Genomic DNA, 18413 nt, shown 5'->3' with positions numbered 1-18413 from the left:
ACAAACCCCAGCTTAAAACGTGGATGAAAAATATATTGCAGGCACAAGACAGGAGGGCTTTTCAGTCAAGTTAGTGGACAGAGAGAATGACCTTAAACTCCCTTCAGATTCAACATAATTTCACGCGGCAGTTACGGGACTCAGGGTTCCCCTAGACCACACTGTCCAGTAGAACTTCCTGTGATCGTAGACATGCTCTTTATCTGCACTGTCCTGTCTGGTAACCATATCACCATGTGGATATTTAAATTAACTAAAATAAAAACAAATTTAAAAATTCAGTTCCTTGGGTACACAAGCATGTTTTAAGTGTCCCATAATCCTATGTGGCTATGGCTACTGTATTGGAGAGTACAGCTCTAGATTGATGTTTCTCAACCTAGGCTGTGCATTGAAATTTCCTAGAGAAGTTGTAAAAACACTGACATCTGCACCTCCCCCTCCCATTATGATGGGATTGGTCCATGTGGGGCCTGGATTTCTGGATTTTTCATAATTCTTGGGTAATTCTAATGTGTTCTGGGGTCAGAACTATCTGACCAGGGCCTTAACTGTCTAGAACTGTGTAGTCAATTCTGTTTGGCTCTTTCTCCCATCATCCTAGTGGGGGATGAGAACACCATATGAGTTATTTCTGGTTTTTCCTGAGCCTGTGACTCCCATCTTTTTAATGTCATAAATAATCCTAATGAGTAAGACTGGGAAATGGGCTGAGGATGCAGTTGAATTCTGCTCAAGAACACAGGGGAGGAGCAACCACGGGGGAGAAGCCATTCTTCCCAAGGCACCAGGCAGGGGTTGGGGGGGGGTGGCAGAGGTAGGTGTGTGTGAAGGACCCCTGGGGCATGTCTGCACATCCACCATTGGCCCCAGCCCCTAGGGCCTTTGTTCCTGCTGCCTGTGTTACCCTTGTACGCTGCCTTCTCCCCTGCCAAAAACCGGGCAAAGAGAAACCAGCAGAAATGAAAATAATAATAATAAGAAGAAGGTCAGGGCAGGACGGACCTTTGGACTCATTTCACCTGGTCTTCATGGTGTTCTGCAGGGGAAAGAGGACCCAGAGATGCTCCAGTGAGGACATATCCCTCCACAACAGGATGACATTTAATCTTCCAGTGTGTGAGCAAATAAACATTAACTTGAGGACATCTATCAGCAAGGGAAAGTTTGGTTTCGGATGAGAATCTGACGCCCCAGACATCAGAGAGTTCATGATCAACCTTCTCTGCTGGGTGGTTTCCCAGAGGAAATCCTGAGCCCCAGCCCTGCAACGCCACTTACCATACTCAGAGAGATTCAGTGTCCTCATCCCCCGAAACAGCGATCAGAACACGGCTGCTCAGCATGGCGGGGTTGCTGACAGCCAGAAGCAGCAAGAAGAGGATGGACCCAGTCAACCCATACTTTTGACAGAGCGTCAGATGCAGGGACAGACTGGGGAAAGAGACAGACCGTCATCTGCCTTTACAGAGCAGAAATTTTGGCAGTAGAGTGAGAGGGATATCAATAATTAATAATTGAATATTCAGGATAGATGCTGATATTGGTAAGTTCTGTGAAGAAAATAAAATAGTGTCATGAGATAGAGAGAAATGGCGGGGAGATGGAGGGAGGACACGGTGCTCGGGGAGTCCTCCGTGAGCAGGGGACAACCGTGCCGAGAACTGGATGTGCATTGCAGTGTGTACTGTGCCAAGCACACAGCGGGTCTCGTGATGGCCATCAGGGCCTATTGGTAAACTAATTCTGAGAAGTGTGAAACAGTATGACATGGCCATTTAAAATTATTCCTGAATGCCTGCCATGCTTAAAAGTGAAGACTGACAGAAAGTTCTAGAAAGCATGTAGTGGCCTCTTTGGCCATGTCCTCAGAAGGGTCAAGTTGTCTTACTCTAGGTTGGGCAAGACACTGGGACCCTGCAGAAGGAAAGCTTTGACATTTAACCATTTTAAAGAATGCTCAGGTGCCAATTCCACAGTCTCAGGCCGGAAGGGTAGGTTTAGGGAATCAGGACGTCTTTACCAAATGAGACAGAGCCGTCCATCCGTGACGCACCGCTCAGCGCCTCCCGACACTTCCTGAGCAGACACGCTGGGAAGGCCGGGGCTGAGTTACCCCCATCCACTGCTTTGTCTCCAGAATCCAGCGCACAGCAGCTCCCAAAGAGCTCTTTTCGGAATGAATAAGTGAGGAGATGTGTGGAGGGAGGGAGGGAGGGAGGCAGCAGAGAAGGCCGATATCTCCAGTGGAAAGTCAGAGATTGGTGGAGATCTTGGGGTCACAGTCTATGGGTCATGACCAGGGTGGGAGTGGAAGGAGACTTCCAGATGAATCCCAATGTTGTTCTCAACTGTCAATCTGCCAACAACTCTAACTCTAGAGAGAGATCTAGAGAGGTAGAAGAAGCAGCAAGGCAAACGTGGCTGAGCAATAAGAGATTCGAGTTCAACACACTTCCAAAGGTGTCGCGATGATCTGTGTGGTTATGACAGGGTTCCTTTTCCCTGTGGCCTTACAGAAATGAATCTCAAACACTATTTTGATGTCTTTTAAATTTGTGTTTAAAGATAGCTAAGAAACAAACAATTCAGTTTTCTTTTAGTTTTACTTTTAATGAAGGACAAGGGATTGAGACACATAGAGACTGGGCAGACGAATGGGAAACCAAGCAGACTAGACCGTGCCCAAAGGAGGGCAGACACACCACCGGCAAGCGCAGAGGCCCTCAGAGTCCCAGCAGCTGGAATCAGGCCCCCCGGGAAAAGCCTTCCCCAGCCTTCCAGCTGTGATCAGCGGGCAGCAGGTAGAGGCGCCGGAGGGGGCCGAGTCCTGATTTTCGTGTCTGTGTCATTTTCGATCAAGTGTGTCATAGGGCTTCCTGTTTCATCTCCCAGTTATTCTGAAACAAAAACATGCATGAAAAACACAGGTCACTGCCAACCGCATTGAGAGATAGTCACTCTAGAATATGGAAACTGAAAAGGGAAAGACAGATCACAAATGTCACAGTAAGCCGGGGAATAAAGTTTATCAGCATCTATTCAAATAGTGATAAAATCAACAAAAGTTGCAGGTGGCGATGGTGGTGTGGGATGTCCATTAGAAAGTAATTCAGGAGAGACTGAAGTGGCAGATGTTCCCAGAAGCCTGCTGCTTTTCTGGGGCCACTCTGCATGTTTACTGAAAAGTTGAAGTCAGTTCTGACTTCTTGGTCAGGGTGTGACTCCTGGTGGGCCCTGAGGCTCTTCGCCCATGTGCTCCTGACAGCTTCCCTGAGTCACACGAGAACTTACAGGATGGCCCAGGTGTCTGCCCAGGTGATGTCCTGAGCTCCCCTCCCCAAAGGCCCGAAGAGACCCGATGAGAAGTCACTGTGGAATTCCAGCCCAGTGAGGTCCTGAGCCTCCAGGTACCTCGCCTCTTCCCATCTTAGGAGATGACAGCCTCCCCAGGAGGGGGGCTCCCAGGTCCATCAGACAGTCAGGAGCAGATATGCTTGGCCTGAGTTGAAGGGAAGGACAGACGGGAAGCAGGGGCCCTGACCAAGCAGAGGCCCTGAGCCCAGCACAGGCCAGCGTGGCTCCAGAAAGCCGGGATCCCTTCAGTAACTGCTTTGCTGCTGAGACCAGGGTGTCTGGCTCCCAAGCAGCAACTCTGTGGAAGATCTTTCTCAGTTCTCCCAAACAATGAAAAGATGCTTCCAAAGACACACAGAGGGACAGTAGACTCAAAAATACAGATGGTACCATCCCCCCGAAGTCTATACTATAGCCCCACAAAACCAGCTCCGTGCTTAGATCTGCTGCTCAGACACACTCGGGAGGAGGCAGTTTTCCCAAGAGAGAGCCAGAGACAGCACTCCCGTGAGAGGGAGGCCAAACCCCAGCTGTCTGGCCGTTCCAGGATGTTCCCTGACCAGGCACTATTGATGGCTGGAGAAGGGACGGGCTCTGCCCCTGACCATGCAAAGCCCCTTGGGAACTCTGCTGTCCTCTCCACGCACAACCTGTGCAATATGCAACCCTGGGTTCACCATGAAAACTCGTTGACCCTGTGCCTCCCCATTTCCTTTGCTTAATGGCACAAAATTTTGTGTAAAATGAGATGGGAGAGGTGTGCCATTTGGGAAAAGCTCCATCTCTCCCCCTGTGATTCACTCACAGTTCACAGCAGCATACAGAAGACCCAGAGAAGTGAGGAGATGAAGAGAGCTGTTGGAATGATCACATGCCTCCCAAACATGTTGGGGGCAGAATCACTTTTTGCACACTGGCCTTGGCCAGCAGGGCTCTGCCATGTGGTGCTAGGACACGCTGCCTGCCGAGGGCAGAGTGCCCGGCCTGCAGGGCCTGGCCAAGCTCTCCTCCTCCTAAGGACACCCGCAGGCCTGCAGGCCACAGAGCAAAGCTTCTCTTGGGCTCCCAGCCCCTGCCGTCAAGACACGTGGCGATTGTGACAGGCCATTTACTTTCTGAAACTCTGTATTGTTTCTCCCCAGTGTCTTGCACTTCTGAGTTAGCTGATTCACACAAACTCCTGCAGCTTTTATTTATTTTTCTTAAAGGCCTCCTTTGCTAGTGGCAGTGGAACTTTCTGAGAGCTGACAAACCTGGCTCCGTGGTACCCACACAATCTGGGAGGAATGCTGCCTAGATGAATCTGTTGGGAAAGCCAGCTTCCCGTTTTGTGTTCTATGAGCCAGCATTTCCTAACGAGGCTTAAAATCCGACATCTGGGCCGGGATTTCATAATGCAGTGCCTTCCTGGGTGGGCAAAGAGAAACAGGAACTAAGTAACGCATCAGTGGCCAGCATGGGTAGAAGGGGAAACCTGGTGCCTTCAGCTCACCACTGAAATAGAGAGGTGGCTTACCAACCTGCGTGCTCACCAGTTCCCTCATTGCAGAATGGGACGAAGAACCAAAATGTGCTAGCCCAGGTGGGCTACGGTACGGAACACCCAACTGCAAACCTGGACCAAAATCACGGGGACAGGTGGCAGGGCCTTAAGGCTCATCTGACCAACCTTTCACTGCACAGGTGAAGAAAGTGAGGCACACAGAAGGAGAAGGTCAGTAACCTCCCCAGGGTCACACTGGAAGTCACATGGCTGGGACTAGAACCAGGGTCTCCCACCTAGTCCCTGTGGGCGAGTAGCCAAAGCTGAGAAGATTCTTGATTCCAGCTCTCCACTGCAAGGCTTGAGACATCTTGTCTGGGGGCTTTTGCATGGATGAATCAAATTCCTGGTGACTCCACATTGGTCTGGCTATCTAGTTAATGCTGAAGAAACTCAGGACAGTTCCTCTAGGAACTGTACAAAGCTTGCCCCTAATTCAGAGTCGATCACACATACACTGGGAATGAGTGGAGGCCACCAGTGTTGGGACAGTCCTAAAGGAGCTTTGGTTACATGTGGGGCCATCCTACTCCCAGCTTGGCTGAGCTATGCTGTCCCTGTAGGTCTCTAACATTCAGGGGCCCTGTTCCCCCCAGATCTGAGGAACAGCCTCGGGGTCAGACATGTCACACTGAATGCAAACCCTCATTAGGGCCCCAAAATGCAGCCCAGGTCCTCTTCTGGACAATCCCCGAGCTGGCTCCCAAATCATGCTCTTTCTGTGCCTGACAGCAATCCAAAGAAAAACTCCTGCCATGGGAAGCTGAGACAGGGAGAGAAACAGTGGCTCAGACACCCACCTCCAGCCCCACCCCTGAACTGGAAGGCTCTCCGGGAAGGCTGCTTTGTGCCTGGGTCAATCAGTCCAAGCCTCTACTTCCTGGGCAGTAAGAACCAAGGCCTGGGGAAGCGGAGACCACCAACTTGGGTTTGCTGTAGCATCCAAGGCGTTGCCAATACCTCGCTGCCGAGAGCCACACCAGCACCTCTAGCCACCCACGTGCACAGACACACCTCAGCTTGACCCGCCCCCTTGGCAGCACGGAAGTCTTCGTCAAGGCATAGGAAAAGGACCAGTGGGGAACTCACAGCCTGTCCCTGTCCACTCACGTCAGATTCTGATGGCGTTGGGTGCCAGCTTTCTGAGATATCAAAAGACTTGCCGAGGAGGGTGGGGCCTGCTCCCCAGCACCCAGGTGTTCAGCACTGCTTTTATTTGTCAGAACATTAAAACCTAGAGGGCACACTCAGGAAATGTTTATTGCTTGTCACAGGCTGATTTTAGGGATAAGCGAGATAGGTTCTTTGTGTCACTCAGGCTTTCGTGCTGCTAGAACTGTCGGGGAGGACGGGGGGAGTGAGGCACAGCACTGGAGACCCCCAGCTTGTCTCTGGTGGGGACGCCGTGTCTAGAGCCCCGGCCACGACTCTCAGAGCAGACTTAGAGGCTTGCCGGAACACCTCCCCTTACAGGCTTCTGCAAAATACCTACCCGTGGTTCAGGAAGACTCTGAGTCCTTGACCAGGGACTTTTAATGACCCTGTCAGGAGAGTGTGTCAGTCCTGGGGCTGCCCTGGAACACACCCGGGTGCTCTTGGCCACCATCTATTGAGAACATCCCACGTGCCAGCAGCGGCTGCTGCTGTGTGCTTTCATTAAGCCTCCTGCGCGCTCTTGGGTTGGAGCAATTGGGGCCATCCCTCCCAGGCAGGGAGGACCCACTGGGGTAGGTCCACACCTGGCAGGTAAAGGTGGCACCAGCTTCCAACCCAGCGTCCTGGTCCTGGTGCTCTGCTGCCCTCCGGGATGCTCAGGTGCTCACAGGCGATTCAAACCCCTGACCCCTGGAGGGTCTTGCAGGTTTGCCTGCCTTCAGGTACCAAGAGGCACCCATGACAGCTCTCTCGGTTCATGCCAGAGGTGAAAACAGACAAGGGTCAGCAAGCCCAGGGCTGGCCCTCGATAGATTGTTCCCTGGTCCAGTCATCCATACCCTGCACTTGAGCCACTAGAAAGTTAAACAAAATCCATTTTTCAAAGAACTGAATCTCAAAAGCATATTAGCAGCTTGATAGTCTGGTTGACACTGTAAAAAGCCGGGATTACAGGTAACCTTGAGGGGCAGTTACTGGGAAATGCAAAGCGCCTTCCGAAAGGCTGGCTTGACCTCTAAGTTTATGGCAGGACACACAGAGGGACCTTAGGGAAAAGTGGAGACAAGCACCAGACCCCATGGGACATGGTCTTTAGGCATTCCCAGCACCCCTGCCCCAGGCAGCGGCTCTCAGCAGGGGGGTCTCTGCACCAGCAGCATCACCGCACCTGAGAATCTATTAGAAATGCCAATTCTCATGCCTGTCCCAGATACTCTAAATAGGAAACTATGAGGGTAGGGCCCAGGGATGTGTGTTTTCACAGCCACAGGTGATTCAGATGCACGCAAGAACCACTGGTGCAAGTGATATCTGCTCCTTGACACACTTGGATACGGGGCCGTGGGCAATGTGGGTTGGCCGTCTACTGACGTTCACATTTAGTCATCGGTACCCAGGCCATTCCCCGGACGGCTCACTCCTCAAATGCCCACCACGGGAGGAAACAAAGAGCAGCCCAGAATCAGCCCGGGATTGTCAACACATTCTCAAGGTGACCTGGGGAGAAATGTAGGCAGGATCCATCCCTTAATCTCCTGTTCTGGATGTTGGTCCCCTGCACATGGGGCTGAGCACTGTGGGGTATTCACCCTGCACTGTGGTCTCTCCCCAGTGGCCACATTTCTCCTCTAGCCAAGCCCCCCCACCTCACTTTGCCTTCCTGTCCTCAGCTCCCTGTACTGCCATCCTTTGCCTGCAGAGAACACTTGAGGCATATGTCTGCCAGCATTTCTCTCAAATAGGAGAATAGGAATGTTTTCACCAGCTCAACCCTCCTTACTGCCACCCTGGGAAGGAGAGGTGGGGCAAAGGCCCCACTCTGGCCTTTGGGCTGTGCTCACCGCCGTGCATAGGTGGAGAGTACCAGCAAAAGGCTCGTGATGGGACAGGTAGAGGCAATATACGACCAGGCCAAAAATAAAAGTTGAAAAAAAATAGTTTGTTTATCATTTTAAAAAACTAACCTCATACAGGAAGTATGAGGAGAAGAAGAAGAAAAAGAAGAAGAAGAAGAGAAAAAAAAAAAAGCAAAACACCCAGGCTACAATACTGGAAGTGCCCACACTCAGTTACAGATAAAATGCGTGTTCCTCTGTTTCGACATTCGACTTTGCAGGAATGGTGGGAACTGGCAGGGTAGGGTACTGGGGGGATAAAGCAAAGAGGTGACTGAGTGCACTGGGCACAGGCTTGCCAGGCACAGGGTAGGACTATATCCCCATTCAGGTCCATGTCCCTGCAGGTGTGGCTATCCCAGCCGGACACGGAGAAGGGGACATCTAAAACAGAAACTGCTACCTGAAATCCTCCCACTCACCGGCCTCTCCTGCCCCAGGTCCTGCCCCGGTGTGTCTTTCAAGTGAAGAAGCAAGAGTTACAAGGTCATGACCACCTTCCTGCCCGCAGCCCATCCAGACCAGCAGCCTCAGCAGCAGGCAGCTAGGGAGACGCCCCCCTCGCAGACCTTCAGGACAAACTCCACGGCAGACCGGCATTGATTGGCTTGATGGACACTTGACGCAAGACCACCCGGGGCAGACAGGAGTCAGGTCTAATGCTTCACACAGACCCATCTGCTCTCTGTGAAATGTGGTTCAACTGGATTTTTTTAAATGGGGGTGGGGGACTCACAACCTCCATATGAGGATTAGAATGGAGAAAAATACTGAGACTAAAGGACATTTCCTCTTTCATAGAACCAAGCAACAGAATAGGAAATGGGAATCCTCCCTTCCCATAATAAAAAATAAATGCAAACACTATACAATGTACACACACTGAAAAGATAGCAACTAAAGGATTTAAAATCATTTCAAATGTTGTCAAAGAAACCAAGAAGAAAGAAAAGAAAGAAAGAAAGAAAGAAAGAAAGAAAGAAAGAAAGAAAGAAAGAAAGAAAGAAAGAAAGAAACTAACTCTGTACACCAAAATCTCAAAATAGAACCAAAACCTGCAAATCATACTCAGGAGTCTATTGTGAACCCATATTTTAACACGCTGCTGAAAAGGTTAATTAAATTTTCCTACCGAAACTAAATGTGGGCTGTGAAAGAACATTAAAATGAAGAAAATTTCCCCGTGGCTGCTATTATATTATCACCAAAGCCATCAAGTTTCAGTTTGAGTTATTTGTATTTGTTTGTGAAAACAAAGATTAGATAAGTAGAAACATAAACCTCATACTAATTATTGTCCTGGAGTATCTGATTTTTAAGACAAAAAAATAAGACCACCACGGGACACACACACACACACACACACACACACACACAAGCCATGAAAAGTCAAAACAAGAGAGACGAGGGAGAGGATGCTGTTATCTCGTTCTATCATTTGAAAAAAATATATTGTCTCATGTAAAACATTAATATTTGTTTACAGTCTGTGAAGATAATATGAGAGTCAACGTATACTTGGGGTTGCTGACATTTTTGTCAACTATATGCCCAGGTAGAGAACTTTTCTTTTAAACTACAAACTATAATTTTTATTTTATGCTTGCAAAAGTGTAATAACAGTCATACAATTACATGTTGAAGACTTGGAAAAAATGGAATTTAAAAACTGCTTTAGAAGATCAAGATATTAGCTTTGAGACATTTATAACCAGATAGAGCCTGGATGAAACATGGGATTTAGGTCTAGACCTGGCTTTTAATTCAAATGTATCTTAGGTGCCAGGCGAGCAGTTTCTTTTCTGAAGTTTTAAAAGAAATCCAAAGATGAAATGGTTAATCAAAAACCATGGGTGAGCAGAAACTTTTCTTCATGTATTTCCATCACAACATAAACACCAGAATAAAAAAAAAATGCAAAAACAGACCTTCAGTGGTCTCACATCACCGAACAGACTGTTTTTCTACCTATTTTGTGTTGCTGCCTTTTGTTATCAGCCCAATCGGCAAATTGTGGCCAATTTTTTCATGGTTTAAGCAGACATTTTGTTCCCAAACTGCTTTCAACATTTTAGCTACCAAATACAGTTTACGAGAAAATGAACAAGCCACAATACAAACAGAAAAAGTACCTCTTCTTACCAAATTAACCCCATTTAAGGTTACAATGCAAAAAGAATAATAATAATAATTTGAAAAAAAAAGAATTCTAGTAAATTCAAATTCTGAAATAACCTAATCAGTCTTTCCTGGAAAAAGAATAATTAATGATTAACCTACTGATGAATTTTGAAACCAACTACATGACATTCCCTGATTCCGACCACCATGACACTATGAAACGCTTTTAATGACACAACATGTAATTGTTATTTTACCAAACGTGTTTTTATAAAACCAAATATTGTTTGAAGATGACTCTCAAGGAGTCAATTGAACTATGCTAACGTAAAATAATCGGTTAAGCAGTTATTTACTACTGAAAATAAATGACACCCACGTAGTTCATGTTACATATTAATATTGAAACCAAATGGCAGTCTTATACCGCAAATCATTTCATAAAAAAAAAAATGAAACCGTGTTAAAATGAAAACCCAGGGTTTTATTTTATAAAAGCATTAAATATTAAGATTTAAATGACGGAAGGCTGACTTGGCTTTTTAAAATTTTGTTTTGCTTAATTGCAACAACAAATTGAAAATGAACAAAGTATGAAAGATGCCTTCCTAAAGATTCAAGAACTACTACTCAGGAGAAAAGCAGAATTTCACACAGAAGACAGAAGAAAACTTTTCTCTGTTTGTAATCTTCCCTCATATTTGAAGGCACAGCAATATGTACATTTTTAGCCTTTTAAAATACCAGCATGCCCACACACTGTCTCAGATTAAACCAAGGAGAAAATGACACATTCTGAAACCATTTTCTAAAGCTTCTTTTCCTGATAACACTGAGGCACTTACAATCAAATTAATGAGTTTCTAAAAAGCCCAAACAACTGTCCATAAAGAGACAGAATTGTTCACAACAACCTGCAGATATTTCTAGATTTTTCAGACAACACTTTGAGCGTTAGTCCTTGCTATTTACATTTAGAAAAGCTAAGTCATTTTTAACTTCTCCATTAGAAAGAAATACTGCTCAGTGCTTTGCCTAATTAAATTGAGGAGCACTTTGAAAAACACCAGTAAAGCCAGCACAGTATTTTTCTCATTTCAATTTAAAAATTAGTTAACTCTTCTCCCCACATTCCTTGCACAAATATGTATTCTCATAATCTATTCAGACTTGAAAATTCTGAAAGTAATAAAGGAAACATCACAGAGAACAAGTAGTCAGCATTTCTTCTCAAAGTGGATTCCTTCCTAAAACATAAAGCAGCAAATAAACATTGGGAAGGACTCAAAGCAAATGACAAAACTCAGGAAGAACACTGAAAAATTTATATTGATAGACAGAAACCTCAGCATGAGGAATTTAGAATCATTGAGAAGGACAGACACACTTGTGCTCAGCTTAAAAGACTCTCGAGTAAAAGGTCGGCTTCTGGTAAAGTTGAACCGATGACAACATCAGTGGAATAACATCTTCCATTCAAGACAGAGTGCTATGTTGTTTAACACTATACCTAAAACATGTGACTCAGAATTTACACTTCATTTTCTTTTTTATGTTCCAATTCTTTCAATATTATGGGACAATTCTGATGCTTTAAAGCAAGTAGCCTGGCTTATGTAAGACAACAGCATGTAAAAACACACAGACAAAACCACCTTGAAAACACACTATAACCAAGATGACAGTGAATAAGAAGACTAGAGCAGTCACCTAATTTGCTACTTTCAGACATTTTTCTGTATGAGAATTTTAATCTAAAATACCTGCCCCTTCCTCATGCAGCATGACTGAATGTTCACATTCAGAGCAAGCCTCACCTTAACTAGTACTTGCCACTCTTTAAAACCACACATATCTTCTTCCCCCGATTAAGACTTGGGAAATGAGGGTGATTTTAGTCATCTGGAAAGAGTGAAACAGGACATGGTCTTGAAGCACTTTCTTCAGAACCGTTGTCATTTTAACTTTGTTTTACCACAACAGAAAAGGCCGTGCCCACGGAACAAATTCAAGTTGTATCACCCTCAGTTGTATCTGTAACCCTGGAATTTCTTAAGAGCAGAATGGCACAGCACAAAAGCTCTCATTGAATGAATAGTCAAAGCATTTTAAAAAAATCCCCACTTTTCTTTACAAGCAAATAAATCAAAATGTGAACTCTCTTATATTAAAAATGAATGTTTTTTAGCACAATTACCTCCCAGGCACCCTAGCTAATTTTTTCTTCCTCCTTCTCACAATATACAATTGTTAACACCAAGATTTTTTAAAACTTTGTTATATTTAGAGGCATTCCTAAGGGTAAGTAAAATATGGTTTTCTTCTAAATTACCTTTTTACTTGAAGCCATTCTAGCATGTATGAAATGATGACAATTTTGTTAAAGCAAGCTGGCTTTATAGGTTAGGGCTGCCTCAACTGTAGGATAAGAAAATTAAGCTCCTTTTTAAAAGCAAATAATAATTTTACAGAATCTAGAAACAATTGCAACTAGACAAAAAAACAACAAGACCAAATAAAATCAGACAGACAAAAATGACAGAAGCCAAGAAACCCATAATTCTTGCCCTGAAACTGAGGATCTCTTGAATTTCATTTTCTATTTTCCACAAAGACAAAATAAAATCATTTTCTAATTATAAAATTAAATATGTAGCAAGCATAAGAAATTTACATGATATTAAATACTAATATATCTAAGTGAACACAAAAAGGTGAATTGCATTTCTTGTAGCATGAATGTAACCCTCTGTGCTGGTGCTATTATGAGTTGACAAGACAGACCTATCCAACCAAAACAAGGATAATTTTGGTTGTAAACTCAGATAAGAGCTAAATAATTCTCCTCTAGCGAGGTCTATTAGCACAATGAGAAGGCATTGTGGATATCCCTGGACCATGAAGAGTGGAGTATATTTCTGAGAGTCACCTAAAACCTTTCATTGATGTTGGCTTGAAAGCTGTTTGATTAGCTGTAGGATGCCAACCAATCTCTCTATCAAAGCCAGCTGAAAACAAAACTGAGAGAAACAGCTTGTGGTTTCACAAAAATGTATTTACATGAAGTATATTTTAAAGGGAGTTTGATCATTAGGTACGATGTCATCTGTGATGTGCGGTGGGTTTGACATTTAAAGATGTCAGAGGTTGTCAGATTTATCTCCAGTCTATACTTAGTGGAGATCTCCTGCCAGCAGATCTTCTGTTGTTGATCTCCAGCCTAGAAATCTGAACATATTTAACTCTTATTTACTTCACACTCATCTTTGCTCTGTCCTCTCACATCTTTACCTACGATTTATCAAAAAGAAAGTGGAGTCAGGGGTGACATTTGGAATATAAGCCCACCCTCACACCTAGCCCCGAGGTTGGTGACAGGCAAACAAACCACAGTGAACCGAGCACCGGCGAGGAGAGTGACCACTAAAGCGTGAGTTCCCTAAAACCCAGAATGGTCCACAGCTCTCTAGCCCATGGCTCCACTGCGACGTGTCTTGTAAAGAACATTCTGACAAGGCGGGATTTCCTTCAGTTAACACTTAAAAACTGTCGACGTCAAGGAAAACCCAGAGTGACACCAAACATTTTGCCTCGTTGAAAGCTGCCCCGGTAGAAGTCACACCAAAGGAGCAGTAAAAGATCCCGGATAAACACCTGCCTTCAGGTATCTTCCACCAGACACAGGGTTCAGTAGCTTTTTCCAGTTTATTTAGCAAGCAAAAATGAATGCTTCATAGCTTATCAAGAGATGAATAAATGAATTACTACCTTTTGACTGCTATAAGAATGATGTTTGGTGCATGTTTAACCATCCATTCACTGCTCTCCAAATGTCCCTTTCCATCTTACCTAATTTGTTGGGAATGAAAATTCAGCTCTGGGAGGCAATTGAGAGCAGACCCAAGCGAAGTCACCACCCTGTAGCCGATAGCACAGCTGAGCCACAGAACCTCACTCAGGGGCCACACAGACCTCTCACACAGAAAGGGAAATGGTTGCTAATGTCACAGGACAAAAATGTCCATTCAGTTAGCAGCTCTGTTCTTTGTGACCCTCCCACCTTAATTTATTCCAGAAGACAAGGGGTACCAGCCCTAGGATGTGAATGCAGTGTTTATGTGCAGTTAGCAACATACTTTTTAAAGGATCATGGGGGAGAAAAAAAATTATAAAACTACCCTACTCAGCAATCATTTTCCATACTTTGTTTTATAAAGGCCTTCTCCCCAAACTCAACTCTTTCGTTGTTAATCATCTTGTTTGAAAAAAAATTGTGGCATAAAACCTGTCCATATAGGTTGCCATTCAAGCCCAGGAGAGCCAGGCAGGAGGAAGTCCCCACCCAGGGTTCTGACAGCAATTGGAAAAGGAAGCAGGCCAGAGGGGTGGGGAACAAGCAAGGGACAGTAATGACTGTGACTTATTACCTGCTCTGCACCTGTCTTCTTAGCAGGAAATAGCAACTTTGATTTATTTTATGAGCTCAAAGTCACCCAGATTTCATTTATTAAGAACCTCTTTTCCACTTGCCTTAGCTGTGGTGTCCATTTGAAAAGTTAGAGAAACCAGTGCATGAATACCAGGAAAACTGGTCTGCAAGGAGGGGTGGAGGAAAGGGGTTTAACTCGACCCTAAGCACCAGGGAGCTCTGCTCCTGAGTTCTCCATGCTGCAGGCCCCTGCTCTGCCAGCGCCTTTGAACACCAGACGGAGATTCTGAACCAGTGCACTCAAGTCCCCAAGACAGCTGATCAGAAAAATTGTTTTAGGATTGGTTTTCAGAAGGACAAATAGAGTTACAATAAGGCACCGAAGCACTTCTGATGGAACTAACCCAGAATGGCAATGCTAGCCTGCACGACAAAATGTGAGGTCCTCCATTTCAGCAAATCCAAGGGACTTCTCGCATTGCCAGGGTCTCCTTCCCACCTGCCCCCGGCCACAGGCACAGAGAGAAGCCCACGGGGAGACGTGCGCTGCTCCAGGCGGCCCTCGCTCCGAGGCTGCCTTTGTTGTCGATACGGTTCCTACCGCGTTTATTAGGTGATACTGCCTGCAAAGCTTGCTTTCTGCTACTGCCTGTTGCTAGGGAATGAACCCTAATCACTGCGAGACAACAACAGCAGCAGCAATCTTCATTTGGCAAAGAGCAAGCACAAATGTCTCAGTTTGGTGACAAAGTACAAATAATCCTTAAAAGCATGCTCATTGACATTTTCCCTCAGAAGGATGACAACGTATGCCCCACAATGAAATATATATTTTCACCATCATGGTGTTGGGTAGGGTGCGTTGGCAGTGGATCTTATTTCCATATTGAATTTCTGTCCTTTGTCACCAACCTGGGTGCCCAGGGTGACTGCCGGCTCTTAGAGTAGCTGGGCTGTGGATCTCGCTCAGTTGTCAGCCTTTATTTACTTTTTTCTTCTTGGAGAAAAAAGCAAACCACATCGTTGAAGCATTTAAAAACACAAACCAAAGGAAACTGGGTTTCCAGGCTTTAAGCAGATGTTATTTACCCACAATTTATTTCCAAGAAGTAACTGGGTAAACCATTGCCATCCTCCATTAGTATTCCATTAGAGGCATAAAATCATCGTGCCAACCATCCATATTTGCTTCTTGACATGATAAGTGAAGGAAAACCTTAATCCTCTAACCCTGACTCACCACCATTCTCGGGATGTGTGTGTGTGTGTGGGGGGGGTGGCCAACCCTTTTATGTGCCTTTCATGGGGGCGGCCAGCGTCTGGCCACTGCTAGTTGCAGTGACGAGGAAGCTGGTAGAGACAGAGCAAGCAGTTCTCTCTCCAGGAGGCAAATGTTACTTCGTCCAAATGTTACTTCGTGAAAAGGGCACCTCCTTTTCCCTCTTATGGGGAGGATGGACCTTGTCACTGGGCAACACAGACCTCAGGCTCAGGCTTCCCCTGGATAGTCAGGTCCCCAATGTGGAGACTGGCACCGTTAGGCCCTCGGGTGAGGAGGGCAAGGCCTGGGTCTGCAGTCCCCACGGTATCCGCTGTCCAGCACAGTGCTGGGTGCAGAGTTTGCACGAGTATCTGTTGGGTGCGTTCACAATGGTGGGATGGACAGCATGAACTGACTTCCTAATTTGGGACTCCAGTACAGTTCCAGGGATGACAGAGACAGGGCTGACAAGGAGGTGAGCAATGCTGACAACTACTATTCATTAAGGCACAGCCAGCCCTCTTTAAGCACAGGTTCCAAATTCCTGGATTCAACCAACCGCAGATCAAAAATATTTAAACAGAAAACAATAAAAAATAATAATACAGCGATACAAATAATGCAAATAAGAAACAATACATTGGAACAGCTATTTACATAGCACTTACATTGGATGAGGTATTATAAGTAATCTAGGGGTGATTTAAACCATAGGGGAGTATGTGTATAGGTTATACGCAAAATTATGTCGTTCTTTATCAGGGACTTGGACATCCTTGGAGTTTGGTATCCATGGGGGTCCTGGAACCACTCACCCAGGGATACCAAGAGACGACTGTGCTATCCTAGGCACATAGTGTAAATTAGCAAATTTGCTCAGCCCTCTGAGGCAAATACTCTTATTATCCTCCTTAGCGTGAAGGAAGCCAAAAGAGGGGTGGTTAACCTGTTGCAGATGACAATCAGTCAAGTGTTGGAGGACTGCAGATGTCTGCTGGCCCAGCCTACATCTTGCCTTCTTACCAGGAAGCCCTCACTGCCATTACAGCCAGTGGCCACCACCCCACAGACCACAGGGCCCCTTCCCCTGAGGCTGTGGGTCTGGTCCCTATCCCTGCCTTCCTGGTCGGACTGTGACTTCTCCAGGACAGACGCTGTGGCCAGCTCAGATGACCCTTCTCTCCAGCAACAAGCACCTTACGTAGACCACCGTGGACCTTGACGCATATTTATAGGACTCTCCGTTTTTACAGACATGGTTCGTCATCTCCTGCATACTAGGGCTTCTAAAGCAAAGAGGAAACTGTCTTCAGTAGTGGGTGTTTGGGTCTCTGCTAAGAGCCAGAAGTTAGTGGACCTAAAGAAAGTTCATTGCATTCAGTGTAATTATCCTGGGAGGTGGGGGGGACCTGCCTTCCCGCATTACCCTGCATATTAATTTACTAACATTTACCTCTTCCATTGTCTGTTCAAGTGGTTAGTACGGGCCAGGATGAAGCTTTTTACATTGATGAGGATTTAAATAAAAATATTTTCAAAAATTGCCCTGTTAGCCATGTCAGCAGTACCTCAAAATAAAACAGAAAAGCAAAGCTACACAGAGGTTGTTTATCTAATCAAATAACATTTATCTTCGGTGGTTTGTGTGTGTATAATCGTCATGATCAAGGCTAGAACATGTCTGGCACACCTAATCCGGTGCTCCGCTGAACATTCTTATGGGCAGAGATCAAGGAAAACAGGAGGGCACCTTGCTGGAAGGTGGCCTTCGGTAGGTCAGAAGGAAGCCCCTGTCTGTCACACTGGGTCTAGTCTAAGGTGCCGTAACCCTGTGCCATAGAGAGCTGGGCTGTGTTGGGGAAGCAGGATCTTTCATGCCAAGGAAGGAATACAATGTGTCTTTCGTAGAAATTAGAACCATATCAGAATATTGTTACTATCATTGTTATTATTATTGACCCCTTTGGGTTTGCAAAGTATTAATATCTCCCAATTCACAGGAGCCTTTATAGATAAGGCTCCATCTAAATTTCAAAACTGTCCAGGGAGTCAGGAGGGGCAGACTCCTTTATTCCTTTGTTCAGTGGGTTTATCTAACACACACCGTGTAAATCAGGGCCCTGGGCCCACTCCCGACGGCATCACAGCACTAGTGGCAGACTCTGGGCGCCCAGAGCACGAGACTGTGTGTGGCAGGAGAAGAAGGAAAGAAAAAAAAAAAAAGGACAGACAGAGCTTCCTTTCCCTTTGCTGGGTCAGCCTGCTTTAGACTTTCCCGGTCCCTCCAGCTCCCACAGGGCGGGTGGAGAGCGTTCCAGGGCCCCTCCCACCCCATGGCAGCTCCCCCTCCAGGACCCCCCACCCCTCTCCTGGGGAGGCCGTCTGTGGCGTTGGGTCACTGAGCTCTGCTGCTCAGACCAGTGGTGATCAGAACTCTCAGAGCAGGCTCCAGTGTGCGTGTGAAATTCTCACAGTGAGATTTCAGGTCTCATTTCTGGCCAAATTGCAGGAGGCGAGGGGAGGTGATGTTTGGGGACAGACCTGTGTCATCAGCAGGCGGCCTGTAAGATTTCTCTCAGCGGGGGCTCTCAGATGTGCTAGACTGTTTTTCTTCTCCCAGGTTCTCCTGCGGTCCCACTTTGGGGGAGCAGG

The 18413-nt window shown here is 46.0% G+C and overlaps 1 long non-coding RNA gene across 1 annotated transcript in view; it reads right to left on the bottom strand.

Annotated features, from left to right (window-relative positions):
• Positions 1-2592: 2592 nt before the first annotated feature.
• LOC105859174 (uncharacterized) overlaps positions 2593-18413 on the bottom strand; it is a 60079-nt gene continuing 44258 nt past the window's right edge. Inside the window, exon 2 of the long non-coding RNA XR_001148446.3 lies at positions 2593-2900. This is a non-coding gene — a long non-coding RNA (uncharacterized LOC105859174). The remainder of the gene's footprint in view (positions 2901-18413) is intronic.

The sequence above is a fragment of the Microcebus murinus genome, chromosome 3 (assembly GCF_040939455.1).
Source record: "Microcebus murinus isolate Inina chromosome 3, M.murinus_Inina_mat1.0, whole genome shotgun sequence".
Classification (NCBI taxonomy): Eukaryota; Metazoa; Chordata; class Mammalia; order Primates; family Cheirogaleidae; genus Microcebus; species Microcebus murinus.
The sequence above is the reverse complement of the archived record's forward strand: the minus strand, read 5'-3'. Positions and strand labels throughout refer to the sequence as shown.